Source organism: Geotrypetes seraphini, chromosome 4, assembly GCF_902459505.1.
Source record: "Geotrypetes seraphini chromosome 4, aGeoSer1.1, whole genome shotgun sequence".
Lineage (NCBI taxonomy): Eukaryota > Metazoa > Chordata > Amphibia > Gymnophiona > Dermophiidae > Geotrypetes > Geotrypetes seraphini.
In genome coordinates this window covers 104,279,886-104,304,733 of record NC_047087.1, presented here as the reverse complement: position 1 = coordinate 104,304,733, position 24,848 = coordinate 104,279,886, and the positions used below count along the sequence as shown (strand labels likewise).

General features: G+C 45.7%; 1 protein-coding gene across 4 annotated transcripts in view; it reads left to right on the top strand.

Moving 5' to 3' along the window:
* The window catches only part of GSK3B (glycogen synthase kinase 3 beta), a 431,638-nt gene that overhangs the window by 1,673 nt on the left and 405,117 nt on the right, over positions 1-24,848 (top strand). The window lies entirely within an intron of this gene.

Here is a 24,848-nt window from a genome sequence, read left to right as displayed (position 1 = left end):
CTAGTTTATAAAGCGTGAAAGATTCCTTGATAGGGGGGTGGGGGCTCTTGCTTTTTTGATTGAAGCCATCTCCTTCCTCCAGCCTGCTCTTTAACCTTGAGTAGGGTTTTCTTTAGTTTTAAAAAGATTTGCCTTTCTGATTAAATAGCTATATTCTGGGAAATCCAATGGATTTGAAACGAACAAGGCTGTTTGCTTTCTGATTATAAAGGTGGAATGCATAATTTTTTTGAGCTGTCTATAACTGGCTGTGTCTGTGCAGTTCTTTAAATATATTTTTTACATATTTGGACATAGTGTTATTAATGTAGGCACTAGTTTTTTCCATAGTAAATATCTGTTTTTGGTGTGTGCATTGGAGAATTGTATGAGAGGTCTGATTTTATTTTCATTAAACTATGTGTATGCATATATAATACATCGATCGGATTCAGTATACAGTATATAACTGGAAATCATTTGTAAAGCCAGCAGCTTCCTAGCAAACAGCTGTATGGATTGTTGACTAGAGGGACCATTCAGGTCTTTATCTGCCATCATTTACTATGTTGCTATGTTGCCTAGAGGTTGAAGGTATAAGTTAGATGTAAATTTTTTGTTTTGTAGTATTACTTATCAGTATGTTTAGACTGGCATCTTAAAAGGCAGTTATCCTTTTGAATTTTTGAGTTATATAGGGAGTTTTGACAGTATTTAAAGTTTATTTTGTAGTTAAATCTGTAGTGAGCCCAAGCAGCAAGTGTTGACTTGGTAATGGTATTTTAATGATCTATTGAGATTGTTGAGTAAATCGGTGTGTTTTTCAGAATAGCACATTGGTTCTCAACTTTTTTTTTCCTGTTGTGACTTACTGACAGACAAGGCTCATGTATGTGACACACTGCAGGAGGACCATCATAGGGTAGGAAGGGGTTTTCCTCTGATGTGCACACACTCAGGTTTATCCCTCCTCTCAACACCAGCCAGTCACTGTGGTCTTTTTTCTCCCATCTTTTCCTCCTTTTTTAAAATGCACCATCTCCCTAGAGAATGATATGGACAGAATTTGTCCCTGTCCCTGTCCTTAGGAAACCATCCCCTGTCATTCTTTAGTGTGTATCTCAACCTCAGTCCTTCTATTCCAGCATTCTTCAATGCAAGGCTTGAGGGTCAGTGACTGTGCCCATTCATACGCTTTTTCTCCCCTCTCTCCTTAAAGAATGACAAAGGGATGGTTTCCTCAGTGTTGACCACAACTGGCAGGAGGGGGAGGAGATTAAGCAGAATAACACATTTTAGGCAAGGGTTGGAGGGAAGCAGTGACAGGAAGAGGTGACAGGTATTTCATATACTATTTGTTGCAATTTTTAAGCAATAGGCACTTATAGCCATTATGGAAAGTGTAGGCTTATCTGTGTCAAATTTCTGGTAACACACAAACAAGCCTAAGCTTGTCCAACCTATGTCCTGTGGGCCGTAACCCTCCAAGAGCTTTTACCTGGTCCTCTGAATCTCAGCAGAATTCCTGCTTTCTTCTCCCCAACTCAGTTATCTGCAAGCTTGAGATGCTTGATTCAGAAATTTGGGTTGGTCTTGTGGTTTCAACTCCAAATTGTAAGACCAACCCAAATTTCCAGCACTATACTGCTGGAAGAGTCAAAGGAAGAAGCGGGAATCCCACTGGGCTTTTGCTGCTGGAGCAGATGAGGGGAAAGAGATTGAGTAAAGGGTTGGGGGGGGCGTCATGAGAGAGACAAGACTGGATGTTCTCAGTATGTGTAATTCTCAAAAGGAGAGAATGAGTTTGTGCATGCATTTGTGTTTTTGGTTCTCTGAATGTTACAAAATATAAAATGTAGCCATTGATAGAAGAAGATTGGACAAGCTTGCCCTAGCTCTTCATGACATTAGCCGACAACTATCAGAATAGTTGTACAAAATTTGGAGTAGAATTGAATTTGAAATGAGCAACCTGTATGTTGGCTTTTACATATCTATAGAAAAATCTTTCACAACTTCAATGTATTGAGATGCCTCTGCACAACTCACTAACCTTAGCTGGATAGTTTATATGGGTAACTTAAAACCAGGGCTGTGGAGTCGGATTCGGAGGAAATTTCGGGTACCTGGAGTCAGAGTCAGAAGTACAAAAAACTGAGGAGTCGGAGTCGGAACATTTATCTACCGACTCTATTTTTGAACTTGGCATACCAATCACGAGCGATTCTTTCAGCTATAGCACCCACTATATACACAGCACAAATGTTGCGAGCAGCTTCTGCGGCCTTAGAACCTCGATTAAAAGCAAAAAGAAGGTGGTGTCGAAAATACTCATTTCTCTCAACTTGACATTCCATTTTAATGATCTAAAAATTAACCAGTGCTGTGGAGTTGGAGTCGGAGGAAATTTTGGGTACTGGAGTTGGAGTCGGAGTCTGAAGTACAAAAAACTGAGGAGTCTGAGTCGGAACATTTATCTACCGACTCCACAGCCCTGCTTAAAATTAATCTTAAAAAGGTTTGATTGTGGGACCAGTCATAAAACTAAATAAAATTCCAATAAAATAACTGCCTTCATGAAGAAATTCACTCTAGACAATGTATAGCGGACACAGTTTTTAACATAAAACTTAAAATTTGTTAGCATAATAATAAAACATAAGCTAATTACAATCAATGAGGGTAAACTTGGATTCTAGAGCTGAAATTACTGATACAAACATAGGGCTCCTTTTACAAAGGTGCGCTAGTGGTTTTAGCGCTTGCACCGGATTAGCGCGCACTATAGCGTGTGCTAGCCGAAAATCTGCTACCACCTGCTCAAAAGGAGGTGGTAGTGGCTAGCGCTCAGCAATTTAGCACACGCTATTCCGCGCATTAAGGCCCTAGAGCGGCTTTGTTAAAGGAGCCCATAATTTATTCACCTAAGGGTTTTCTTTTGGGTTAAGTAAGGATTTTTGAAAGCTTGACTATTTTCACCATTTCTGAGATGGAAATTATTAATGTACTAGTGTTTAAGCCCGTTAGATTAACGGGTGCTAGATGTCTCCTGCTTTTGAACCTGGGCAGGGGCAGAGGCAGAGCCGGGGCGGGAGGGAGTGACGGTGGGAGAGCAATTTCAAAGCTTCAGCAGCGGCGGCTCCTTGACCAATCCGCGCTTACAACGTCCCCACACTTGTGGTCTGGCTGGCTCCCCCACCAAAGCCCTTCGCAGCGGCAGCCCCTCCCGCATCCGTCCCCGCGTCCCAAGCCTCTCCGAAGGCCGGCTCCCACGAAAATGGTACCCCTCTGTCCAAAGCCGCGGCGGAAGCCTCCCTCAAGACACATTTCAAATCTGACATATTGTAATCACAAAACAGAAAATAAAATTATTTTTCTTACCTTTTGTTGTCTGGTCATTATTCATATCATGTAGGGGTCCCAGGCTATGGTTGGCTTTTGATAACTCGCTTGCCAGGGCCCCTTCTTTCTTCTTCCCTCCCTCCATCCCTGCAGCTGAAGACAGGCACCTCCCCCCAGTGGTCTGAGACAGGAGGGAGCAGTTAGGAGAGGGTCTAAGGCTAAAGAGGGGCTCAACAGCGCCCAACCACCTTTCCTTCCCTCCCTCCATCAGGTGCAGTGAATCCACCAATGTTAAAAGGAGCCGCGTCAAAATCGGAGGCCTGCCACTGCTGTAGCACGTTCCCCTCTGCCTTGGTCCCGCCCCTTCTCTTGACATATGGGACCGCGGCAGAGGGAATGTGTTACGGTGGCGGCAGGGCTCCAATTTCAAAGCAGCTCCTTTTAACATAGGCGGAGGTGAACTGTACCTGATGGAGGAAGGGAAGGAACGGTGGGCCAAATTTCGGCAACGGCAGGAATTGTTTTGTGGGCCAAGCACCGTGAAACTTTGTTTCTTTAGGCAGCCCCGGTTGTTTACTTGGATTCAATGTGAGCCGGGTGAGGAAGGCCGCCGCAGCCTCACGGCTAGGTAGGGGGACAACAATGGCACTTATGCTCAAGCCCCCGCCGCAGCTCCTCTCTCGATCCTGGTGCGGTTCGAGAGGGGAGTCGTGGCGGTGGCTTGAACATAAGCGCGATTGTTGTCCCCCTACCTAGCTGCGAGGCTGCGGCGGGGTTTCCATGGCAACCCGATCGCGGATCTCAGTGTAGGGCCGGGTCTGGCGGCGCCATGTAGTGCGGAAGCGGGAGGCGGGACCTCAGCACAGCGCCGCCGGCCCCCAGGAGCTCGAGGCCGGCTGCGGACATGACTGGCGTGGCATGGTGCAGGAGGAACAGTGATCGATGGAGAGCAGGTGATGACAGTGATAGGTGGCGCGAGGTGGAGAGTAGGTGATGACGTAAAACGTGCGCATGCACACTCGTGTTTTCGCGACGGATCAGGGAACACGTTTTTTTTAGTGCGCATGCGCGGCCTAGCATTTTATTATATTAGATAATCTTGAGTGATTATAGTTGACTGACTTTTTTCTTTGTATGCTACAGTAGATTCTGTTAACCGTAACTCAAGCAACCAGCAAAAAAAGTATAAATCTAATAAATAGTGTAATTCTTTAAACAAAAATGAAAATAAAATCAATCTCTGGTGGAAATTTAAGTGTAAACTTGGCATGCTACACCTGAGTACGCCCATGCTTTGCCTACCACATGTCCGGAAGTTTATCTGGAACAGTTTATGGTATGACATATATGGAGTATGGTATTAGTTAGGCCTATTTTAATAGTATTTTATTTATTTTAAAAATTTCTTATTCGCTACATCCTGCAATTCTGAGCAAGTTACAAAATACACTCATAATTTAAAACATACAAGGACAATAAACGTGGTTTAAAACAGTGGTCTCAAACTTGCAGCCCGCCAGGTACTATTTTGAGGCCCTCGGTATGTTTATCATCACAAAAGTAAACTAAAACAGTTTCTTGATCATATGTCTCTTTAGCTATAAATGACAATATTATTAGTAAGACTTAGCCAAAAGGAAAGATTTATAAACTATAAAGAGTTTTACCTCATGCAAAATTGTCATTTCTTTAATAAGATAACTATTTATTTTTTTCTGAGACCCTCCAAGTACTGTACCTACAAATCCAAAATGTGGCCCTGCAGAGTTTGAGATCACTGGTTTAAAACATGCTGTGGCAATAAACATACTAAGAACAAGCCACTACCAAAATAACTGCATTACTTAGAATCAAGTGTAAATGACACAACAATCTTTTTCAACAGTATATCAGCTAGCCTTTCCTAATTGCATGTATAATAGCGCTCAACTCTCAAGCAACCAGAAACTACATTTATCCGGTGTCTAGCAATCCCCATGGGTGCCGGTTAACTGAAAGTCTACTGTATATAGATTTCAATTGGTCATATTGAAAACTGAAGTACAATAACATTTTTGGGCTTCTAGGTAAGCTGAATATTTCTAGGCTTATCTATGTATAGTTAAGCACTTGTTCGGTGCAGGAAAAATATTTTATAGGTTTTATGGAGGGGGATGTCGAGCCTTAGCGAAGGATGTAAATAACTATAGACATACTTGCTCATTTCTCTAAAATATATCAATCTTCAGAATGGATTCATGACTTGTGAAGAAACTAAAACTTTCATTCCTGCGAGAAATTGGTTGAGTTTTATTGTGATATCTTGCCTCTTGCTGCCTTGCTTTGCCTGAGTGAAGGGAAAAAAGGCAACTTGAGGACTAAAATGTTCAACAGATTTACATAACAAATCAAAATAAAACTTAGTAAATTAACTACTAACACAAGACTGGCTTTCTATTTTCTTCCAGCTGCTAAAGGACCTTCTCTCTCTTGACATCCCATACTACCTATCCTTCCTTGACTAGTAGCGGGGTATTAGTTGGTCTCTGGTTAGTCCGAAAGGTAAACTTGGCAACATTTTTATGAGATGAGAATTACAAATCGTACTACAAAGTTCTTTCATCCATGAACATGTTTAAAACCTCTTTTAGACCTAACTATGCTAGATGTCTTGACTACATTCTATCTACGAATTTCACAGCTTTATTTTAGATCAGGGGTCTCAAAGTCCCTCCTTGAGGGCCGCAATCCAGTCGAGTTTTCAGGATTTCTATGTGCATGCACTGCTTTCAATGCATATTCGTTGGGGAAATCCTGAAAACCTGACTGGATTGCGGCCCTCAAGGAGGGACTTTGAGATCCCTGTTGTAGGTGGAGCAACCCCCCCCACTTTAAATATTCTACATGGTAGTTTCATATCAATACATGTCGTTTTTCACAGAGCAGGAGATGAGATGAAAAAAAGGTTTAAAGGATTCCGCTATTGGTTGCATTATATAAAGGCAGAACCTGGTTGATGAATACAAGTTGGGGGAGGCCTCTTCAATGGGCAGTCCTTGTTTGTTTGGCAAACATGGAACTTTATTTGTCCCCATACAACAGCTCAATTTTTCTATCTCTTTTTGTGATATATTGCTGCAAATAATATGGCTGGTAAAACAAAATTTTGCTCACATGGCATTACCACCAAGCAGAGGAATAGTGGTTTCTAGAGTGGAAGGAGCATTTATGGCCCTAGGTAGGAAGTAAGAAGATGGGTCTGGAAAGAGTTGCAGCTAGTAGTGGAACAAAAAAAGCATTGACGCCTGAGTCTAGAAAGCAGCATCTGCAGAGGTATGGATATGCCTTGTCATTGGCAGCAGATAAATCCAGAGATGAGTGGGTTAAGTCCTTCCAGGCAGAGAGAGCACCAAGTTGAGCTCTGTCATATATACAGTAATATGGTATGCTCATTGGTAATCCAGTATTCTCTATCTCCACAGGCAGATGAATGGGCTCTCTCCTGCTCCTGGTTTCATCTGTTGCTCAGCATAGTCTGCAAGTGGTGGTTCGTCTGGCTCCATGCCCAGCTAAGATCCTGTTTTGGCTATGCTAACTCAGTCGAGCAAGGGGATTAGGTTTCCTGGGTGCCTATTTTAGGGTATAGTTGGTGGTGTTAGTTCCCTACCCATCCCCTGTACCCCCATATGGTATTTACTCTGCACTTCTACCTCCTCATGTAAAAAAAAAAAAAAAAAAAAAGAGAAACCTGGAAGGATTGCAGAGGTCTGGGGGCATCTTCTAGGAAAAAAGCTGTCTTTCTAATAGCAGTGAGTATGTTGCTTTCCTGTACTCTTCTATACACTTCCTACCTGCACTATCTCCCGTGTTTTAGCCTTGGTATGTGTTTATGTGTGTGTAATTGTCCACTATCCTCTTGGCCTTAGGGGAACCTCAGTCCTTCTCAGATCTGTTTCTGGGCCTTACCTGTTGTCTTTAAAAAAAAAAACAAAAAAAGGTGGGCTTTAGTGATTCTCGGTTCTTGGGGAGTGCCTCAGCTCCCCCCTCCCCCCGTAATGAATCCAGCGGTTACCGTTTGAATTACAGTGGTGGCTCAGGTTTTGGTGGGAAGAGTGGCCTTCTTGCTGTTGCGAGAAAGTCCCACTAAGGTCTCACCACAGAGAATTGGTACTATCTTTATCTTAGATGCCTTATTTGCCTGCCTCTAACAGTCGGACCTAGGGGTGGAAGAGTTGATCGTTAACATTTCTAGCCATCCGACTTGCATTATGATGGGGCTAATTTGATCTAATCTAAATATTAGTTCCCTAGCAACAGCAGCAGATGAATGCAGAGACCAATGGGATAGCCCATATCTACCAGCAGGCGGAGATAGAGAAACTGATTAACATGTGGTCCTATTGGCTGGCACTCCTCCTGTTTATCCTGTATGCTCTATCTCCCAGCAAGGACGGTCGCTATTCAACTAGCTCCTGGATTCTAGCTGTGACTGGCATTTTATTTTCTCCTGTTGAGGTTTTCTCTTCAGTGAGATTTTGGTTCTGTTTCTCCTATTGAGATGTTCTCTTCAGTGAGACAGGGGTGTCCGGCTGAACGGTGCCGGCTTTAGGGGTTACACCTAGGCCCTCCCAGGTCCCTGCCTCACCCTCCCTCCATTGATAGAGGGTCTGCCTTAGTTCCCCTTTTTTTCTTCTTTCCCTTGTTAAAAAAAAAAAAAAAGGGGACACTGCAGTTACTTTTCTGCCCTGCACATGCTCGGCAACGGCATTTGGGCTTCTGCTGACACTGATCACGAGGTTGTGAGTATGAGTTTACTTCTTCTGGTGTTTGAACTGCGGGACGCTTATTTTGTTAAGCGCTGAGTTTTTTATTTTTGGTGCAGTGGAATTTGATTTCTCTGGGTTGCTTCAGTGAAGGGCTACTCTCGATTGTGGGAGCCTGTGCTTTCCCGCGCATTTGGGGTGCGAGCTTCCTTTCCTGGCGATGGTGCTGCTGCGTTTGTCGGTTTCTGGGGCTCACTCTGCTCAGCAGTATAGCGGCCGGGGGGGGGGGGGGGGGGGGCTCGTACTTGGATGGCTCCCAGTGTTGCCTTGGGGCGCTGCATGTTTGCGCTGCTCTCGGGGTGGTGAGGAAGGCTCCCGATGTGTTCTGAGACTGTCCGGAAGCCGGGGCTTTGCGGAGCACATGTGGCCCGCGGGGGTTCTCCAACGCTGTTGAGACCCAACCGTCTTTCATACGTCTCCTCCCCCGGAGTGTATTTTATTCACGGTGAGCCTTGGCTGTGTGTTGCTATGTCAGCGCGGGCCTCTGGGACTGTTTTCTGCAGTGCTGTTTTCGGTGCCGGCCTATTTTGGCGCGAAACTGTCACGCGCTTGAGTCTCCTGCACCGCAGCGTTCAGAGGGTTGTGTTGTGTAGCTGGCTGTCTCGGAGCGTGCCGCGGCTTATCCCTTTACGGGGTCATCTGAGTCAGTGCAGTTGCCACAGCTTTGTTCGTTGTTGCAGTGGTCAAGTTTGGTGTGTATGTGTGTTCCCCCAGCTTCTCTTGCAGAGTGGCGGCCTTTTGTTCTTGGGCCTGCTTTCTTCTATCTCCAGGCACTTTCACATGTGATTCTGCCCTGGGTTGGCCGCCTGTACTCAGTTCTTCTCCGGAATGGGTTGGCAGGCGGCACAGCGAAGTGGGGGGGGGGGGGCAGGGAGTGCCCGCGTTTCATTCGGGTGGTTTTTTCTCTCTCTAGGGGTCCCTGACTAGTGGGACTGTGTGTGTGTGGCGGTTTCCCTGATCTTTTTGCCTATGGGCAGTGCTGCATGTGTCTGGTAGTGCTGCGGAACTGCTTTATGTCCCTATGGTGCGGTTCTAGGGGCATGAGCCGCCTTGGTTACTGTGAAAAAACCCCCAAAAAAACACCCAAACAAGGTTGCCCTTTGGGGGCGGTTGTTTTTTGGAGCACCTTGCATACAGTTTAAGTTACTGCAGGCTGCCGCAGTTTCCTATTGTTTTTCAGTCTTCCGTCTTGGTCATTGCTACATTGCGAGTATAGTTGGTTTTCAGGAGTGTTCCTTTCTTCTTTCCTGAAATTGTGATTGTCCTCCAGCACGTTTTATGACCGCTGCTGCACTTTGTGGGGGTCATTTCTGCTGACAACCTGGGAGTATATTTACATTTTCTCTATGGACTCCGAATCGGCACTAGGTTTGCATGCCTCTCTTGGAGCAGCGCTTTCGGTTTTGGCACATGCCATTTCGCCTACCCAAGGATTCACGAATGTTTTAGATGATGTGGGCGGTGGTACCGTTTTGGTACTACCAGGCGATTCATCTAATTTCTTCTTGACTGCCTGCTTGATTCGGACGACTTCCATTCGGGCCATTTGACTGATACGAAAAGGGTAGTTTCCTTTCTTTCCTCAGTTCTTTACACGTGAATCTTCGAATTTGCAGCGCTCTTTTCTCCTATACTATTTATAGGTATATCGGGATGATGTTTTTATTCATATAGGAGAGACATGTGCTTCTTTCCGGAGACTTGGGCGTGGGGTCTCGGTCTCAGATTGGCATTCTTCTTTGCTTCCCATGACCAAGAGTATGGGATTCTGTACAGGTTCTAGGATCCATATTGCTGACTCCACTGGGAACTTCGGCTTGCTTTCCCCTTCTAACGCTACTGCAGTCGCTTTGGTTCCGGTGGTTCCCGGTATCTCAGGGCTCCAATTATTTGGTATGCTCCTCCTGCATCGCTCTGTATGTTTGGTGGCTCAGCGAGATTTCTCTTTTCAAGGCATGCCTCGGTCTTTGCTGGACTAGCTCATGACCACCGACCATTCCGAGCTGTCAGGTTGGGGGGATTGATGGCTTCCATCCTCAGCTCCAGGAGTCTGGTCTTCAGAGGCGACTCAGTACTTGTTCATTCTTCTACTCTTGAGCAGGGTCAGGCTACCTTTCTGGAGCTTCATAGAAACATAGAAAAATGACGGCAGAAAAGGGCCAAAGCTCATCAAGTCTGCCCACTCTAGTGACCCTTCTCCTTGATTTTGCTCACCACCCCCTGCCTTTACATCATTAGAGATCCCACATGAATATCCCATTTATTTTTGAAATCTGCCACGCTGTTGGCCTCAATCACCTGCCATGGGAGTTCATTCCAATGATCGACCACCCTCTCGGTGAAGAAATACTTTCTGGAGTCACCATGAAATTTCCTTCCCCTGATTTTCAGCGGATGCTGTCTGGTGGACGAAGGTCCCATAAGACGGAAGATATCCTCTTCCACCTCGATACGGCCCGTGATATATTTAAATGTCTCAATCATGTCCCCTCTCTCTCTTCGTTCTTCAAGTGACCCGGGAAACTACAGGCCTGTGAGCTTGACCTCGGTTCCGGGAAAGATGATGGAAGCAATGGTAAAGGACACAATCTGCGAACACATAGAAAACAATGGACAACTGAAGGCGAGCCAGCATGGCTTCTGCCAGGGAAGGTCATGCCTCATGAACTTGCTGTACTTCTTTGAGGGAATAAACAGCCAGATGGATAAGGGGGAATCCGTAGACATCATTTACCTTGACTTCCAAAAAGCCTTCGACAAGGTACCTCACGAACGGCTACTTAAAAAGCTGTGGAACCACGTGGTGCAAGGAGATATCTACCGATGGATCAAACACTGGTTGGCAGACAGGAAACAGAGGGTTGGAGTAAAGGGCCAATACTCAGACTGGCAACGGGTCACGAGTGGAGTTTCGCAGGGGTCGGTGCTGGGACCTCTACTGTTCAATATATTTATTAACGATCTGGAGACGGGGACAAAATGTGAGGTTATCGAATTTGCTGATGACACCAAACTCTGCAGCAGGGTTAGAAACACGGAAGACTGTGAAGACCTGCAAAGGGACCTAACGAGACTGGAAGACTGGGCAAAAAAGTGGCAAATGAGTTTTAACGTAGAGAAATGCAAGGTCATGCATGTAGGGACAATGAACCCGATGTTCAGCTACAAAATGGGGGGAACACTGCTAGGGGTGAGTAACCTTGAAAGGGACCTGGGGGTGATGGTCGACACATCATTGAAACCATCGGCGCAGTGTGCAACAACCTCAAAGAAAGCAAACAGAATGCTGGGCATCATCAAAAAAGGTATCACAACCAGGATGAAGGAAGTCATCATGCCGCTGTATCGCGCAATGGTGCGTCCGCACCTGGAGTACTGTGTTCAATACTGGTCGCCGTACCTCAAGAAGGACATGGCGGTACTAGAGGGAGTGCAGAGGAGGGCGACTAAACTGATAAAAGGTATGGAAAATTTTTCATACACGGACAGGTTAAAAATGCTGGGGCTGTTCTCCCTGGAGAAAAGGAGACTTAGAGGGGACATGATAGAAACCTTCAAAATCCTAAAGGGCATAGAGAAAGTGAATAAGGACAGATTCTTCAAACTGAGGGGAGCCACAAACACTAGGGGTCACTCGGAGAAATTGAAGGGGGACAGGTTTAGAACAAATGCTAGGAAGTTCTTTTTTACCCAGAGGGTGGTGGACACATGGAACGCGCTTCCGGAGAATGTGATAGGCCAGAAATCTGTACAGGGGTTCAAGGAGGGTTTGGATAGGTTCCTGGAGGAAAAGGGGCTAGAGGGGTACAGATAGAACTTGAGGTAGGTTTTAGAAGTGGTCAGAAACCACTTCACAGGTCGCGGACCGCTGGGCGAGATGGACTTCTGGTCTGACACAGTGGAGGCAACTTCTTATGTTCTTATGTACAGCTGCAATTTATTCAGCCTTACTTCATACGAAGATCCTTGAGCCCCGAGACCATCCTGGTGGCCATCCGCTGAACTGACTCAATTCTCAGCACATCTTTCTGGTAATGTGGTCTCCAGAATTGAACACAATATTCCAAATGAGGTCTCACCATGGACCTGTACAGTGGCATTATGACCTCTGGCATCCTGCTGATAAAACTCTGCAGATACAACCCATCATTTGCCTTGCCTTGGAGGAAGCCTTTTCCACTTGATTGGCAGTTTTCATGTCATCACTAATGATTACTCCTAAATCCTGTTCTTCCGTGGTCCTAGCTAAGGTCTCACCATTTAACATGTAAGTCCTGCACAGATTTCTTTTACCCAGGTGCATCACTTTACATTTTTTAGCATTGAAGTTGAGCTGCTAAGTCTATGACCATTGTTCCAATAGTAGTAGGTCCTGCGTCATACTGTCAGGCTTTTACCTACTATGTTGCACAGTTTGGTGTCGTCGGCAAACAATGATATTTTTCCTCTGAGCCCTTAGGTCATATCACTTATGAATATGTTGAATAGGTTTGGACCCAAGATCAAGCCTTGTGGCACTCCACTGGTCACATCAGATCATTCTTCCGGAATGCCGCTGAGGGTCCTTTTGGTCAGTATTAGGATGGGGGTATTTCTCTACAGCTTGGGCAGTAGGTGTTTACTCAGTTGGCAGGTGAAGTTGTTCTGCTTCAAAGGGTGTACTCTCATCTTCATCTTCTGTTGGCAGATCCTTTTATGGATCAGGATGTGAGTTTGGCTAGACTTTCTCTCCGGAATCTGAGCATGGTCCATTTCTTGTATGTTACAGTGTACAGCGCTGTGTGCATTCAGGAAAGTGTGCATGTTAGTAATAGTGTAATCTTCTGCATCCTGGATGTTGAGATTTGTGGCTCAGGCGTTCTAGCTCTTTTTATGGACGTGAGATCTCCTGGAACTAGACCTCATGGCCTCGTGTCTCAATTCTAAGCTTCCTAGCTTCTTCGGCGGGCCCAGGGAGTGGGAGTTAGAGGGGGTTGCTGCGTGGCTCCTTTTTCGCCTCTGCCTTCTCTTTTTCAGTGTTTTTCGCTGGCTGATGATGGCTTGGATTTGCCATCTCGAGTTCGCTTTCCGGGCACAGTATTTGTAGAATCTCTGGATTGGCGGTGCCATCCTTACTATGCGGATTTGATGAGTCTTTCAACAGCCGGACTAAGAAGTTTCCTGGTATCTCCGGCTTTGCTCGCCTAGGGTCCGATCTACATGGATATTTGTGCTACTTTAGTATTACGACCTAGCTTTTTGGAAAGGTCTTGGCTGACGTGTAAGGGTTATGCGAAGCAGGTTGTTTCTTCTTTTATCCAGGTGCTACGGACGTCTTCTTCTGTGGCTTCTGCTTCCTTTTGGAGGTTTTTCCTTTCTTGGGTGCTTCTTAGCGTTTGAACCACTACAGAGTTCCTTTTTGGGCACGAGTGTATTGCCGAGGGCTTAGCGTTCAATTTCCTTCAGCTTCTAGTGCCATTCTTGGCTTGTTACGAGGGCTAGGTATATTACTCTTCGCTTACTTCTCAGCTTCATGTGGTTCAGTTCCTACACAGAGTGCGGTATATTCATGCACCTCTTAGAATGCACGGTTTGGAGTACAATCTTCCCGTACTTCTTCTCAGTTTACCGAAGGCTTCATTTCTAAGCCAGCGGAGGCTAATTCTTATGTTCTTATGTCTGGGTTGGTATGGGAATAGGTAAGGTCTGAAACAAAAATAATAACCAGGGTAAAATATTAATTGGAAGTATAGCGATACGTCCCCCCCCAAGAGAGCCAGAGCCCCTGCCATCGTTGAAGATCCGACCGGATCTTTCAAATAATCGGTCTGTTATTAACCTCATACAGACGAGTCAAGTCGCTAGGCAGATAAATCCCCAGATATTTAAGGCTCTTAATTACCCACTTAAAGGGGAATTTGCATTGGAGTGCCAGAGCTCGGTCCTCCCCCAGAGTAAGATCCATCAGCTCAGTCTTATCTAAGTTGATCTTAAAGTCGGATGCTGTCCCATAATCCTCAAAAATATGTAGCAACTGAGGTATAGTGCGTTCCGGATCTATCAAATATAGGAGGATATCGTCAGCAAATAATGCTATTCGATGTTCCATGCCCCCTACCCAAATCCCACTCAAAAGGGGATGGTTCCGAATCAAAATCGCCAAGGGTTCTATAGAGTGTAAAAAGCAGGGGGACAACAGACATCCCTGTCGAGTGTCCCACGCGATGGAGAAAAATTCTGTGTAAGATTGATTAATTCTGAGACAAGCTCTAGGTGCATAGTACAAGGCTCTAACCCACTCACAAAACGGCCCCCCTATTCCCATTTTCCTCATCACTGCCCATAGAAAATCCCAGGAGACCCGATCAAAAGCTTTCTCAGCATCTACCGCCATTAACGCCGCTGGGTCCTGTTCCTGCTTCACCTTCCACAACAAATGCAGGATACGCCTAATATTATCCCCCACCTGCCGTCGTTGAATAAACCCAGATTGATCCATATGAATCAATTTAGGAAGCAACTTGCCCAGTAGTAGATCCAGGCCCTTTGTGATGATTTTTGCATCTACATTCAACAGGGAAATAGGTCTATAAGACCCGCAAATTGCCGGGTCTCTACCAGGTTTCAATAAAATCGTAACACCCGCCTCACCCATAGTGCCAGGCAAAAGACCCCCCCCCTTTCAGAACCCCATTTACTAGTGGTACCAACAAAGGTCCCACCTGATCCCCAAACTTCTTATAGAAATGACTCGTATAACCATCCAATCCAGATGATTTCCCCGGCTTGGCTCCCCGAATGACCTCCACAACCTCCCTCAATGTCACCGGTTCATTGAGCTGTGCTTGGTCTTCAGAAGGCAGAACGACATCATTACTCTATCCAAAAAGCCCTCCACCTCCCCCTCCCCTCCGTGACTATGTAAACGTCGATAGTAATTCAAAAAGGATTTACCAATATCCTTATCTGTGACATGTAGATTACCACTTCTGTCTCTAATATTAGCAATAGTAGCTCAAGCTTGTTTTATTTTAATATAACGAGCTAGTTGGGCACTGCATTTATTACTATGCTCGTAAAGACAGGACTGGAACCGCTCCCGTAAATGATTATAATCTTCCATCTGGAGCTGCGTCAGCTCACCCCATACCTGGCGTAATTGTGCCAATGTCTGAGGGTCTGGAGAGTTCTTATGAGCTAATTCTAAAGAAATCAATCGTTCACGTAAACCCAGCTATGCTCGAGCTCTACGCTATTAAAATCTGGCTTCCCATTTAATAAAGACTCCCCGCAACACTGTTTTCAGCGCATCCCATAAAATTCCATCAGACACCTCCCCCGTATCATTAAACTCCAAGTAGGTAGCTAAGGTTTGAAGAACCTCTGTCTCTACCTCAGAAGTATGAAGCAGCTCCCATTCAATCCACCGATACCGGGGCATTATCCGAGACTTGGATCCCTTCTATCTCAGACTCCTGTATCTTACTCCATTGATTCCTATGAACCCAGATCCCATCTATTCGGGTGTAAGTATTTTGAGCATGATTAGAATGGGTATAATTACGCTGAGTCCCATGGAGAGGGCACCAGCAGTCCACTAACCCCAAGGTGTGCATAAACGCCCGAAATGCCTATGAATTCCCCCTGTGAGAACCCCTCCCTCCCTTGGAATGATCCACCCTCCCATCTGTGTCACAATTGAAATCCCCCCCAAAAAACACCATACCCTGAATAAACAACAGCAAGTCATCCTTCAGTCTTCTATAAAACTCCACCTGATCTACATTGGGGCCATATATGTTCACTATGGTTACCCATTGCCCCTGTAATGACCCTTTCAAAGCTGGGAGTCCCTATAAACCTGATCAATGACCAATCCCAATCCCCTTCTCACTAAAATTGCAATTCCTCCCTTTTTTTGTTAGCATGTGGTCCTTGATGTGTCCAAACATGTTCATAGGCTGCATTCTGCAATAAAGCTTCGTCCCTGGGCCTCAAATGTATCTCTTGTAACATGCATATGTCCCAACCCATTCTCTTCATTTCCCTATAAACAATACTCCTCTTCCCTGGACTGTTCAACCCATTGATGTTCCATGACCCGATCCTGAGTAAGTCCCCATCCTTTCCGGTCCCCCTCCCCCCTCCCCCCACACATGCCAATCTAGTAGGTTCCAGACCAGCCAATGAGAAAAGATGAAGTCTCCCCCAAAAGGCATCTGACTCCTCATCCTTCCCAACATATCACATTCCACAATAACAAATCAATAACTCCCAAACCATAAATCACAACCATAAATCATCAGCCTCCCTGACAGCACTCAAACAGCCCATTGCACACATTCAGTCCCTTGAGAAAACCCTTTTTCAATATTCCTTCTCACACCATACATCCCCCCTAACCACTCATGCCCCCTGGCCACAGACATCATCCCACCGACCTCCCCCCCCTAATTACCATAAATCCATCTCTCACAATCCCTCTGTTCAGTCTACTCCCCACAGCAAAGTCCCCAAAATTAATAGTTCACAATTTGGGACTGAAACTTCTCATCAAGACACCAGGGGCAGCAACTGTAGGCCCCCCATGATATTGTCCATCTCTCAGGTCTCCATTAGGGTCAACATTTTAGTGGCGCGGGTGACCGTGCACTAGGCCTCCACTAATCTGCCTCCTTTCGTAGGGGTCACCGCTGCTGGTAAGACAAGTTGTTACAACCTAAGTCCTTCAAGGCCAGCCAAACATCTCGCATGGTATCCACCCTCTGTGACTTGTCATTCACTGTCATCCATACTCCAAATGGGAACAACCAGCGATATCAATGGCCCTCTGCTCTCAGCACTTGAGTCACTTCCTTGAAGATCCGACGTTCTTGCAAGGTGGATAAAGCCAAATCCTGAAAGACTCTAACCGTAATTCTGTGCCATTGAAATTGTGGTCGTCTCCTGGCGGCTTGTACTATTTTTTCTTTTACCAAATAATCTCAAAAGCAAGCAATGATATCTTTGGGCGCACCCGGTCGGCCCGCTCCCAGTCTTCGATGAGCCCTCGAGAACTATAGCTCCAGTATCCATCTCCTCAGGCCCCAATAGTTGACTACAAAAATCCTGCACCACCGTTTTACAGTCCTTATGCCGCTCATCTTCCAGTATGCCTTTGAAGCGTAAATTGCTCTACCGGGACTTATTTTCCAGATCTTCAATTTGAGCCTGTAGGTCAGCCAACTCTTTCACCTGCTGCGTCATCGCAGTCTTAGTTTCCTCCACCGTTGCCTCCAATCGGGAAACATGCTGTTCTGAGGTCTCAACCCGACCACCCAAGTACCCAACCTCAGCCCAAAGTTCCACCATTGCCGTTTTAACATCCTCTCTGACCCCTTTCATTTCAGCTTTGAGGTCTTAAAACCAGGTCTCCAGCGTCTGTTTCAATGCCGATGCACTATCAGCAAGCAAGGCCAAGGTCGGGGACTGCTGAGTCTGTCCCGGTGACTGTGCCTTCTTTGTTTTCCCTGCTGGCGATGCCGGATTTTTTAAAGCCCGTTCACCACTCGCAGGCTCGCTGAATCGAAACTTCTCCAGCCGCCTGCGACTCACCATGCACTCCCACCACCAAAGCTCCTTCAATCAGGAGTTAAACCGCTCTCAGGAAGCTGTATAATTGCTTTTGATTGCAAGCCTCAACGGAGCTCAAATTTTACCCTGCCATTCAGTAGAATGACGTCACTTCATCTCTCCTTTTCTCAACTACCCTTTCATCCAGCATCCCTCCCTCCTTCCCCACCACCCCAGGGTCCACCATCTCTCCTTTTCTCAACTACCCTTTCATCCAGCATATCTCCCTCCTTCCCCACAACCCCAGGGTCCACCATCTATCCCTTTTTCTTTCCAACTACCCTCCTATCCAGTATCTCTATCCCCCCTCCACACCATCCCTTGTGTCCAATTTCTCTCCCTTTCTGAAAACCACAAGAACGAGAGGTCACTCGGAAAAATTAAAAGGGGACAGATTCAGAACCAACACTAGGAAGTTCTTCTTCACCCAAAGGGTGGTGGACACTTGGAATGAGCTTCCAGAAGGTGTGATAGGGCAGAGCACGATATCGGGGAAAAAGGTTTGGAAGGGTATAGATAGAATACTATACAGGTCCTGGACCTGATGGGCTGCCGCGTGAGCGGACTGATGGGCATGATGGACCTCTGGTCTGACCCAGCAGAGGCAATGCTTATGTTCTTATGTTCCCTTCCTCCACCATCTCTCTCCCTCTCTTCTGTTTTTAGACCCATTATTTCTTCCCTCCATCCTCCCCTTCCTCTGTGTACTTCTATACCAGGGCCCACCACCACCTCCTTCCCTCTCTGTACTTCTACACCAGGACCCGCCTTGAAGGCCTGCATCTTCTTTCTAGCGCAGTCTAACCTTCAAACAGCCTGCAGAGGATTGCTGGTGCTGTAGTGATCCTAAGCAGGCTGCCATCGACCTTCCTAGCATGTTCCCTCTGCTGTGGTCCTGCCCCTCTTCTTACGTATGGGATCATGGCAGAGTGAACGTACATGACCTCGAAGTAGGAGGTCGACGGCAGCCTACTTAAGTTAGCTACAGTACCGGCGATCCTCTGCAGACTATTTGAAGGTGAGACCGGGAGGGAGGGAAGGACAGAGGGCCACATCGCGGACCAAATCTAATTACTCTGCGGGTCAAATTTGGGCTGCGGGCCTCAGTTTGACACCCTTGATCTAGGGCATGTATATTCGGCCGTGCCCATACTGCGTTTATGGTTGCTTCTGTCTCCTGAAGGGAATTGCTAGGCAGACTTGATTATTTGGCTTTTTTTATGCCGATGGCGGTTGGTGAGTCAGGCATGCAGAGCTTCTTGCACTTTTCCCCCTTATGTTATAGGAGCAATTTGCTGCATGAGCGGCAGTCAAAAAAAAAAAAAGAAGAAACACAAGAGAGAACCTTGGTGTTGGTGGGTCCTGCAGCTGCAGTTCTGTAGAGCGGTGGTCGGCATTTGAACGCAAGTTATTCACTTTTCTGGAGATCTTCTGTGACATCTTAGCTTTCTGTACCAATCAATGCTTCAGTGGTAAACTTTCTGGCTACCTGGCGCGTAGTAAGCTGAAGCTCATCCTCCTGTGGAAAGGTCCCAAGCCCTTTTCCTCCAATTCTCTTGTTAGCACAATGATGGAAGCAAAGGTTTCTCATTTAAACTCTCCAAGCTCTTGCTGCTCCGCAGCCCACATGCCTAATGCTCAAAACCAAAACAAACACATGACCAGTCACAGCATCTGTGGGGTGTCTTATGGCTGACATTCTTTCTGGGGGTCTGCCACTTCCTTTTGACGGGGGAGCCAACATAGGTGCAAGTCTCTGCCGCCATATTTGTTGGTGCTCCTTCCCCTTATAGGAGGGGGGGGGGGAGAGTCTCTGCTGTTTGGCCAGTGGTGCCTTGCCTTTGGCATCTCTACAGGTATTTAGGAAACACGTTTGGCTAGTAGGGTGGTCTGAATGGTCCCTGCTCTGTATGGCACTATCCTGCTTACTTGTTTGAGCTTAGTCTGGGCAGAGGGTCGTTTCTCCTGAAGACCCCTTTTCTGGGCCAGGTGGTTGTTCTCTGGGTTTCCTGTCTCAGTTCTCTGAAGCCTTTCATAGGGGCATTCTGGGCCCCTTCCTGATAGTCTGTCTGCTAGTTCTGTCCTGTGGGGTACTTTTGAGTCTTTGGTTTTCACAGGAGGCTGGTGGTCTATGATCTGGGGGGACACCTTTGTGGGCCCACTTGAACTGTTCTGTTTTGGAAGGGCTGTTCCTCCCTGCTCCATTGAGCTACATGGCCTTGGGATATGGTATAGCAGCACTGCTGTCGGGGAGTTATGCTGCCTGGAACCTTTAGACTGGCCAGTGGAATTTCAGTGAGCTTTCTGTTTGTATGATCTCTTCAGTCATCCCTTGATTTTATGGCTAGGGAGTAGGCAGTCAGCAGGTAGTTCTGTCGACTGGGCAAGGTCAGGCCTACCTATCCTTTTGTATTAAAAAAACAAAACAACCCCCCCCCCCCCCCCAAGAGGCTTGTCTGCATCCTTTGCTGCTTTTGTCAGTAGATGCTCGGGCACTTTTTGTGTGGACATCAGATACAGACTTCTGGTCCAATTATCACCTGAGTTATACCTCATGAGCATGAAGCTAGAAATGATTGAAAATGGCCAGCGAGCCAATAATTTAAGATTTCTAAATTTTCCCAGGGTTTTATCTATTACACCCAGGCAAATGTTAAAGAAATACTTTTTGGAAGTCTTCTTAGTCTCTGAGGAACTTATTCTACCTTTCTCCCAAGTATATTACCTGCCTGTTAGAAAAACAGAACAGCAATTGGGTAATCAAAAACAGCAGGAACCACAATTGGATATTTCCATTTTATTGGAATCTTCTACAAAGGATTTGGTCACACCAGCAACATTGATAGCTACTGTTGCTCTAGCACCAGATAAGAACAACATATTCTCTTACACTTAAGCAATCTATAGTCCCCAATTATTTGATCCAAGACTTTCAAAGAGTGACATTACCAATTAAAAGGAAAGAACAAAAAATAACCATTAATAAACAAGGCAAAGTGGCTGAAATCGGAGGGAGTATTCTAATCATGAGACAGTTACTATTCCAGTTGTTCCTTCTTTCTCAAGACGTTTCAAAGCCACAAAATTTGTTAGGTGCATTGGTTCAAAGAAAACATACTTATCTAAGCCATGAAGAACAATACATTTACAGGGAAATCTAAGAAAGAACTTTCCCCCCACTGAAATTACTCCTGGTTTTAATAACAAGAACTGCTTTCTCCATTTTTGAGTCTCTTTGGTGACATCTGGAAAGATCTGTACTTTTTGTCCCAGGAACTCTTTAGTTCTATTTTTAAAGAACATCTTCATAATCCAGTTATGTTTTCTTCTTATTATTTATGTTATGGATCACAATATTACTGTACAAGATATGTTTGATATTTTTTTTTTGTAAAATGATAAATTAAAAAAAACCAACAACAAAACATAAATTATAGCACTTTCGGAGTCGGTAGCCATCCAGTTTGGGATGACAGGTCCTTCTTTCCAGTGTCCTATTTCCATAGTGACTTTTTATAATCATAAATCTCTGACAAAACTCGAATGAAGGCAGTGTGTAACATGTCCTCATAGTGGGACTGCTTTCATTTGGGTCTGGTACTGTTCTGGGGATCAGTGGGCTGCTCTTTTGAGTGTTGTTCGACACACTTTTGTTTCTGGATAGCTTTAGCTAAGGCCCAACTTACCTTCTTGTGGCAGAGCATTTCATGTCTCTCTTGTCTGGAGTTCAACTCCCTCTTCGGGATGTTGCACAGGCTCCTCATGCCTGTTTGACATAGCTCTTATGGGATCCAGTTTCCCTTGTTCAGGTAATGCCTCCTACTGGTTTGGTATGATTCCGTGTTTTGGACCGAGTCACTGCAGTTCCATCTGTGGTTCAGCACAGCTGCTTCTACAGCTCTGCTCCGCATAGGGGGCATTCAACCTGTCTGACAAGGCCCCTTTGTTGTATGGGTAATATAGCTGCAGTCCCCTCACTCAAGATGCTATGGCCCCATCAGTGCAGCTCTGGTGGCAGATTTTCCTCGACTCTATTGCTGGATGGGTGCTGTGGCCCCTTCAATTTATCTGGAGGTCCCACAGTTCCATCTCTGGATCTGGAGCACGATTCCAATGGCATTTCTGGATGGACAGTTCAGCTCCAGCTGCATTTGAGCTACAGTTCAATCTCTGGATTGGGAGCACAGCGGTTCTGGTGGCCTTCGCGCCACATTCCATCTCCGGATGGAGAGCTCTGGTCATGTTGCATTTGAGCCCGTGCTTCATCTCCAGGTGTACAGCTTCGTCTGCCAGGATGCATAGACTCCCAGTCTTAGCACAGTTTCATTTTTGGCACAGCTTCATCGCTGGATGTACAGGACTGATTCACCTGCCTGTTGGGTGCTGCTCCATCTTTGGCACTGCTTTCATCTCTAGATGTATAGAGCGGCTCTGGCTGCTTGTCTGGCACTGCTCCACCTCTGGATGTTCAGCGTGGCTTTGGCTGCCTGTCTGGCACGGCTCCACCTCTGACCATACAGCGCAGCTTTGTTTCTACATAACAGCTTTGGCTGCTGGTTTGTCCTTGCTCTATATACAGAGGGCCTTCGGCACCTGGTCTGGCTCTGCCCCAGCTCTTTGTGTACAGGGGTTTGGGGACTTTGGCTCCCCATCTAGTAAGGATACATCTAGGGAGACTGGCTAACAGATTGCCATGGCTGTTTTGCTGGACAGAGAGCGCTAATTTGGTCTTACTCCCTCTTGGGTTGTACAGCTCCTTTTCCTTTAGCTTCAGTTCCTCTGCAGGGCTCCTTTGCTGAATGGCTTCCTGTTCACATCTGGTGAGAGGTTCAGCTGGATTAATCGGTATACCTCCCTCTCGGGATGCTGAATGCAACTTGTTGCGGAGCATGGAACCTATATCCATTTCACAGTGGCTCCCTGGCTGCTTATCCTGTGTTTCTTTGCCCTATGTAACACGCACCTGCAGGGCTTCTGGCTGAGTGCGTACAACTCAGCTGACTTTGTCCCTTCCTGTTACGTGCATTCTGAAGTTGGTTGCTTCGCTTACATTCTAGCTTTCTTTCTGGACAATTCAGTACCTAGCCTGGGCGCAGCTCCTTGGGTCCTGTGCTGTTTCAGCTTTCTATGGCTGATCTTGATGCTTATTGGAGGTCCAGTTGGTCCTGGTATATCTCGTTCTGTTCCAGGTCCCACTCAACTGAGGACTACTTTGATACATCCCACTTCTTCTCTCTGGATTCATCTGCTGCTGATGACAAGGAAGGAAAAATTGTTATTACCTGATAATTTTCGTTCCTTTAGTCACAGCAGATGAATTCAGAGTCCCGCCCTTTCTACTACTTTTCCTTTTGTTTATGTTCCATAGGGATTGACCAGCTCAACAACCTCGATTCAAATTTCACTGCTGTGAGGAGGGAGTTCTGTGCCGTTAGGCCTGCTCATGGCTCCTGCTGCTGTGAGGAGGGAGTTCTGTGCTGTTGGGACCGTTTGTTGATCCTATTGCTTTGTTATGAGAAATACTAAGTACAGTGAGCATACCATCCTATATATGACAAAGCTCAACTTGGTGTTCTCTATTTCCACCTTCTGGAGGATGGACTTAACCCACTCATAAGAACATAAAAATAGCCTTACTGGGTCAGACCTGTGGTCCATCAAGCCCAGTAGCCTGTTCTCACGGTAGCCAATCCAGGTCACTAGTACCTGGCCAAATCCAAGGAGTGGCAATATTTCATGGTACCAATCTAGTGCAAGCAGTGGCTTCCTCCATGTCTTTCTCAATAACAGACTATTGTCTTTTCCTCCAGGAACTTGTCCAAATCTTTCTTAAAACCAGCTATGCTATTCGCTCTTACCACAATCTCTGGCAATGCGTTTCATAGCTGAATTACTCTCTGAATGAAAAAAAATTTCCTCCTACTGGTTTTAAAAGTATTTCCCTGTAACTTCATCAAGTGTCCCCTAGTCTTTGTAATTTTTGAAAAATCTGTCCACTTGTACCCACTCAGGATTTTGTAGACTTAAATCATATCTCCCCTCAGCCGTCTCTTTTTTCCAAGCTGAAGAGCCGTAACTGTTTTATCCTTTCCTCATACAAGAGGAGTTCCATCCCCTTTTATCATCTTGGTTGCTCTTCTTTGAACCTTTTCTAGCACCACTATATCCTTCTTGAGATAAGGAGACCAGAATTGAACACAATACTCCAGATGAGGTTGCACCATGGAGCGATACAGGTGCATTATTACATTCTTAGTCTTGTTAACCATTCTTTTTTAAATAATTCTTAGCAACCGGTTTGCTTTTTTTGCTGCCGCCGCACATTGGGTGGAAGGTTTCATTGTATCTGGATTCATCTGCTGTGACTAAAGGAACAAAAAATTATCAGGTAAGAACTTAATTTTTCCTTCTTACTTGGTAATTTTTGTTTAGTCACAGCAGATGAATCCAGAGTCCTGTCATTTTCTGGTCATTTCTGGTTTTCCTTTTTGCTGAGCTGCTTGGATGTGGATTTGACAACTGTGAGGAGGGAGTTACGGCCAATTGGCTTTTCATTTGTTTCTTCTGCTTTATGAGGAATACTTGATTACCAGTGAGCATACTATCCTATATATGACAGAGCTTAACTCGGTGTTCTCTATTTCCATCTGCTTATGGATGGACTTAACCCACTCATCTCTGGATTCACCTGCTGTGACTAAAGCAGGGATCTCAAAGTCCCTCCTTGAGGGCTGCAATCCAGTCGGGTTTTCAGGATTTCCCCAATGAATATACATTGAAAGCAGTGCATGCACATAGATCTCATGCTTATTCATTGAGGAAATCCTGAAAACCCAACTGGATTGTGGCCTTCAAGGAGGGAGGGACTAAAGGAAAGAAAATTATTAAGTAAGAACATAATTTTTCTTTGAATGCCCTAGTCTGAAAATCCTCTAGACATTTAATTTTTAGAATTTTTCCACCTTTGTATAATGTTAGGGGGCAGTTTCTCCAAATGGGTTATTTTTGTGCATACTAAGAAAGGAGTGAACCTCACTTCCTAAGCCAGGACACATGAAGTTTAATATCAGTCTCGATTTCACTGCTAATACACGGAGTGGCATTTTTGATATCTATTAGTCCAAATTGGGACGT